Genomic DNA, 6,421 nt, shown 5'->3' with positions numbered 1-6,421 from the left:
CAACTTGGGCCAGTGAAGCAATGTCCTCCACAACTAGACTGAAGAACAAAAGGACAGCAACTTGTCTGTTCCCCTTCCCCAATTCCCCAGCGCCGTTCCCATCCCCCCAATGCCCCAATAAAAATCTTTAAAAAAAAAAGAAATGAGGCAGCTCTTCTGATACAGCTTTCTCTCTGCCTGAGATGATCCTCTTCCCCCCGAGATTCATCGGGCACGTGTTCAAATGACACTTGATCAGCAAGGGTGTGCCTGCAATCTTACATACGACAACTTGCTCCCATCCCAAATCACCCCCTTCCCCTTCCCCTGCTGCTCCATTTTTAACCACCTGACACAGATACACTTCAGCTGTTCACTTGCTGTCTGTCCCCCTCTCCGAACCCCGTGCCCCAGGAAAGACCAGCTCTGAGGGCAGAGGCTTTGGGTGGCCCCTGCTGTGAATCCCGGTGCCTAGAGCAGTACGTAACTGGCACTTAGTACAGAGTTCAGCAAATAGTGAATGAATAGATGACAGATGGGTGGACCGAAAACAAATGGATGGATAAGGAAAAATCTCAAAGATACAAAGGTAATAATAGTTTGTCTCTTTTGCTATCATTTGTCTTTTAAAAAGGAAAAAAAAATCACATGTGTGTGTGTATGTGTCTGGAAGACATTTGGAAGGATACACAAAACTTGAAACACTGGCTGCTTCTGGGCAGGGAAACGGGACGAGGTGCAGGGGGGAGGTCCACTTCTGTCACTTTTAAAAGCTGAACCAACTCTATGTAATCCATTCAGAAAAGCCAATAAAAATTATAAGTTCACATACACACATGCATTGCAGGCTGATGTGGGGAAATTAAGCAATATATTCTTAGGTGGAAAAAAGGCTACAAAATAACAAATAATATGAAATACGAGACTTACAAAAGCTTAGAAGGATTACCGTCTTTTTTTTTTTTAACAGATTGTTTTTTGTTTTGTTTTTTTTTAAAGATTTTTATTGGGGAGTTGGGGGGATGGGAACAGTGCTGGGGAATTGGGGGAAGGGGAACAGTCAAGTTGCTGTCCTTCTGTTCTTCAGTCTAGTTGTGGAGGACGTTGCTTCACTGGCCCAAGTTGGCACCATCATTGCGCTCTTCCTGGGCGAGGCAGANTCTTATACGGCGAGTATATAACAAACTCTGTATTTTGAGTGGAAATGTTAGGGGGTCGTCTTATACGCCCAGTCGTCTTATACGCCGGCAAATAAGGTAGCCAGAATGCCACCTTACTAAGTTACAATGAGAACTGTGACTTGAAAGAAAACCAAACTCTCAGTGTCTGCAGATGGTAAAACCTACAAGGAAGCCAAGTCACCAGAATGTTGCTTGGTGAGCACTGAGGTAGTTAGATGCCTCGAGTCATAAAACCTGAGACTATGGTCATATAAAGACCGGTCATCCTGGGTTTTCTGGGAATATGACTGTCCCTGCCAGGAGGGTGGTGTCTACTCTCTGGCTGCCTCGTTTTCAAGGCTCTGTGTAGATGCCTTTCCAATAGCACTTACCTCCAAAATCAGTGTCATCTGTGTAGCTTCCTTTTATTACACTCACACCTGGTTTTGAGATTCAAGAAACACACAGGTGTGTCAGGCCTGAAAGTAATTTCCTCTCGTTACCACGTTACAACCATGTTAACAAACCAGGCTTAGCTTTATAACGACTCTTTGACCTTCCATTCCAGACACTGACGCTTTTAAATTTTTATCCCAAACTCTGCGTATGAAAGAAACCCTTTCAGAATAGCCAGACTTCACTTTCCTCAGCTGGGGAAACTGAAGATGTTAATCCAGGTTAGGGATTGGGGTGGGCGGTTTCTAGAAGAGGATTAGCTGTTCCTGAGAAAAGGGAGGGAGTGGGGGGTGTCAATCTTTATTCAGCAGCTCTACCCTCATCTAATTTATATATTGAAATTTGGTGAAAGTTTTTATGTGAAAAAGGTTCTGCTGCTTTTTAAAAGTTTGCAAACCACTGTCTAAATGGCCTTCCAAGGTCTCTTCCAAGAGTTAAATTATGTTTTTAATTTTTAAAATTCTTTCATTACAAATATTTGGAACAGGCCTTACTACGTGACAAGAGTCTGCTAGGAAAGGTGGTTACAAGAGTGAACAGTGTGCTAATAAAGAGACTGCCCTCGGGGGACCTACTAACTGCTTGGGTTTTGTTAAAGAAATTGAAGAGTGATAAGAATATATGTCCACAGGCAGAGTCACCAAAAAAATTCTAATTTACATTTCCTCAAGTGTTAAAATAAAACCACTAGGTTCCTGGAACTCAGCTGGTGCACGGTTCCTCTATGGACGTTGTTCAAGCACCCCTTCTCCTCTGCCCAATACTCCGAAGACACAGGCTGAATAATGCAGACAAAACCAGTTGTAAATTGAAAAATCAAAGTGGATTTTATTAAAATATACATAAATAACCCTCATTTTTCTGAAATTCATCAGTGTGGGGACTTTAAGTGAAAAGTAAATGAAAAGTAGTAGCACTAGCGTAGAGAAATGAAGGCGGGAAGGCAGTCAGGGAAACTGTGTCCCAGCCCCAGTCCGCCCCTGAGCAGCCTGAGAAAGGCATTTAGCGCCCTGTCTTCAGCTACAGAAAGGTGGTTGACTTATAGGTTGTCTGCAGTCAACTGCAGCTCTAAATTCTACTGTCCTAATTCTATGATCAGGAGCAAATGCTATACGTAGTATCTATATACAGCAAGTACTCACAATCAAACCTCATAGGAATACTTTTAAGGAAGACAAGAGATATACAGAAATTTGCTGCTTAAAAAGAATGCATTGATGTGACTGTTTCATTCACATTAATTAGAATATATACACACAAAAATGTGTATCATATGTTGCTTTCAAAAAACCATATGTTCCATGAGAACTATTTAAACAGTGTAAAATGTTTCTACTGCATAACAAAAGAGAAGTCAGCATTCCCATGTAATATTAGGAAAATATTTAAGATAATTTGAAGTTATAGTAAAACGAAATGAAATATCACAGAAGTCTTTTCATGAAGTAGGTTCATAGTCTAGAAAGCAATATATTTCATACTTTCAAACACTTTGGTGTAAGTGAAATTATTACAAAGCAAAAAGACTCTCGTTTGGCTCTTACATTAGCTGAACTTGAGCGATGAGAGGACCGCACAGCGAGCGACCTTAGTAACACAATGGAGACCCTCCCACTGGCTCCCCTGTCCCAGTGGCGGTGGGCGTGTGGGGAGAGCGTGGCACAGGACGTCTGTGCAGTTGGGAGCATTTCACTTCCTTCCACAACTACGCTCCCAGCAACAGCTTGAAAGGCTTCATAAAAACCTCGGATTCAAGTTGGAATATAAGGGGTCTTGGTTATTTCATCTTAACAAATACAAATGACCCGACATTAAAGCAGCTCAGAACCACAATTCACATTTGAAGTAGAACATGAATTTTTGCAAAGTCATATTACTGCAGTTTCTCAAGAAGTCCATACTTGAATAAAAGAACATACTATATTTTTTTAAATGCAAATTTAATAGCCCTGACAAGATGCTCTTTAAGAAACAGAACAACCGCCTACATGCTACCAACACCTCTTCATTGACATCACACGTTACTCTGACAACTGGAAAACTACACTGATCTAAGGAATTTTTTACTGCATCACTCTGATAATTACATTTTCTCATCTCTACTGTCTAAATGTGGTACTGATCGTTTTCATTGTCTCTTTTGTTCTGTATATTTTCTTTAAGGAATCCCTACATCTGAGAATTAGAACTGAGCAATTGTCGATGCATCACTTTTCTGTCATCCGTCACAGGAGCAAACTGGGAATGTCCTCTGAGGAGTTTCTCGGCAATGTAATTTATTCTGCGACTTTCTGGAAAGTCTTTGAAAGAAAAAAAAAGAATCCTTGGTGAACTTCACAAACTTACAGTAATAATATAATAATGCATTGTTGTTCCTTTCCGAAGCAAAAGAACACACTGTAAAATGCTGAACTTTACTAAACACACACTGTAAAGTGCCTGCAAAGAACAAACCCTGGGAGCACAAGCCCTCAGGCCCAGAAGGATGAAAGCGCAGCAGGGGGCACTCTGTGAGAGTAACTAGCAAGATAATCTTCATAACAAAACAAGTATACAAAGTAGAAAAAAAGTTTGGTCAGGTTATTCTGAGGCTTTTTTTAAGAACAATTCTAAAAAGGACTAAATGAGATAAACATAAAAAAATTATTCAGCCAAAATGATCTATGCTAAACAAACCATGTATAGAAGAATTCTTAATATTTTAAATGATTTTATAGTATTAGTACAGTATTAGGAACTTAAGTTCTTGCCTAAATTTTACAACAAAGTATAAAAAGAAATAAAACAATGAACAGTGAACAAATTAAGTGCAAAATAAAAGGTTCTTAGTTTTTTATACTAGACCAGGGGTCGGCAAACTTTTGGGATGGAAGAGCTAATTCTGTCCCCCACAACAATTTAAAAATTATTCGAGAGCCATAAAACAAGTGAAATCACCATTATGTGAATAATATCCTTTAAAATTTTTATAAATGAAACTAGGATAGTTTTATTTTTATTTACAATTTTACTTCAGAGCCACATGTACGTACCCGAGAAGCCGCATATGGCTTGCGAGCTGCAGTTTGCCAATCCCTGTACTAGACGATATTAAAATCCTAGGCTACATATGTTTGTATTTTGTTTGTTTTGTGGAGAGAGACTATCAGGGAACTTAAATCATTTCACAATTCATTTGGAATAATCACCAAGGCTGTGGTATAATAAGAACTTGCACTGCCAGACAGTAAAAACTATAAACATAGTTACATGAATAAAACACCGTATTTCACAGAATCTAACACACAAACAACTGTAAGACAGACCATTATTTTCTGTACCATGCAAAAAAGAAAAGATGCCCAGGATACGGAGTCTACACGGAGACAGAAAGCCTCACATTTAGTGGGGACACCGAATGGCGAGTCCTTCCCTTAGACGGGCCGGCTACGAAGCCTGACTTGACGATGGGAAGAGAAGAGGGGAAAAATTCCTTGGTGTGTGAACTGGAACACCCACCCCGTTCTGCCTGCAAATTCTGTGGTCTGATTTCACAGTCCTTGCCCAGTACAAGAAAGCCTGAGACACTGGCTTGAGCAGACTTGGGTTGGCAGTGCCCCCCAGTGGCTGGCAGAAGAAACGCAAACCACCTCGGGAAGAACTCAGCTTTCATCCAGCAACAGCTGACACACTAGGTACATTACAAATTTAATGATGCTTAAGTGTGGAAAATATATAATTTGAAATCAGTGAAATATGGTAGCAGATAAATAAGTCAATATGTCAGAAAGCCTAGAGAACAAATACTGGGCATACAATAAAACATGTCAAACAATAGTATATTATAAAAACATCAAACCAAGGATGAAAGAGTACATTATTCAAAATACTGCACAGGCAAAAAGATTATTTAAATAAATGTAATTATCTAAATAATCATTAATCTTAAAAGACTAGCCTACATAGTTTAAAAACATGCTCTCAAGCCATCCTGCCCCCAAAAAGCATCCAAAGCACAAGCAAAAATATAAGGCTAAAGAGACAAACGGGAGGAAAATATTTGCTATGACAAAAGGCTACTATCCTTAAATATCATAATTATAAACCAATAAGAAACAAAAATACCCTACCCCACACCTCCAGAAAAACGAGCAAAGGCAAGAACAGGCAGCTGACAAAAGAAACACAAACAGCCAGTTAAATACCCCAAAAATGGGGGGAGGGAGTGGTCACTTTGTGAGGGATGAAAAGGATGACTATTGCATTGTTTTGTACACCTGAAACTAATAATAATAAAATCAATCAATCAATCAATACAGCAAAAAAGCTCAATCTCACTAGTAATGTACAACTGGTCAAATTAAAAAAAAAACTATAATACTCACTGCTGGCAAGGGTATCAGGGAAAACCAGCACATATACTGGTGATAGGTATGAAAACTGAGCTAATCTTTCTGAAATGTAATTTAGCAGTAAGTAGAGAACAAAAGCCTTTTAAAATGTGCAATATTCTTAGATCTAACAATGCTGCTTCTAGGAATTTATCCCAAGCAAACATTCAGAAATGTACAAAAAGTATATACAACTACATGTCAGAATTATTTATAATAGTGAAAAGTTGGAAGATCCCCTAAATACCCAACAATGGTAGATAAATTAACTATTTTAATAAATAGGACTATAGAATGGAATGCAATGCAACTACTAATATCATGCATCACTGAGCACTATTTATACTAGCAAAAGATCAGAATAACCTAAATACCTATCAGCAAGGAACTGGTTTAACAAATTATGGTGTAACAGTCAATGGAATACTCCACCATTATTAAAAAGAAATGAGGGCC

At 38.9% G+C, this 6,421-nt stretch overlaps 1 protein-coding gene across 2 annotated transcripts in view; it reads right to left on the bottom strand.

Annotated features, from left to right (window-relative positions):
• Nucleotides 1–2,406: 2,406 nt before the first annotated feature.
• SEC23IP (SEC23 interacting protein) overlaps nucleotides 2,407–6,421 on the bottom strand; it is a 36,925-nt gene continuing 32,910 nt past the window's right edge. For both annotated transcript variants that reach the window (XM_019642974.1, XM_019642975.1), the window contains exon 19: nucleotides 2,407–3,895. The gene's annotated coding sequence lies outside the window, so the exon portion shown is untranslated. The remainder of the gene's footprint in view (nucleotides 3,896–6,421) is intronic.

Source organism: Hipposideros armiger, unplaced genomic scaffold, assembly GCF_001890085.2.
Source record: "Hipposideros armiger isolate ML-2016 unplaced genomic scaffold, ASM189008v1 scaffold_74, whole genome shotgun sequence".
Lineage (NCBI taxonomy): Eukaryota > Metazoa > Chordata > Mammalia > Chiroptera > Hipposideridae > Hipposideros > Hipposideros armiger.
Note: the sequence above shows the minus strand (reverse complement) of the source record. Positions and strands in the feature narration are given on the sequence as shown.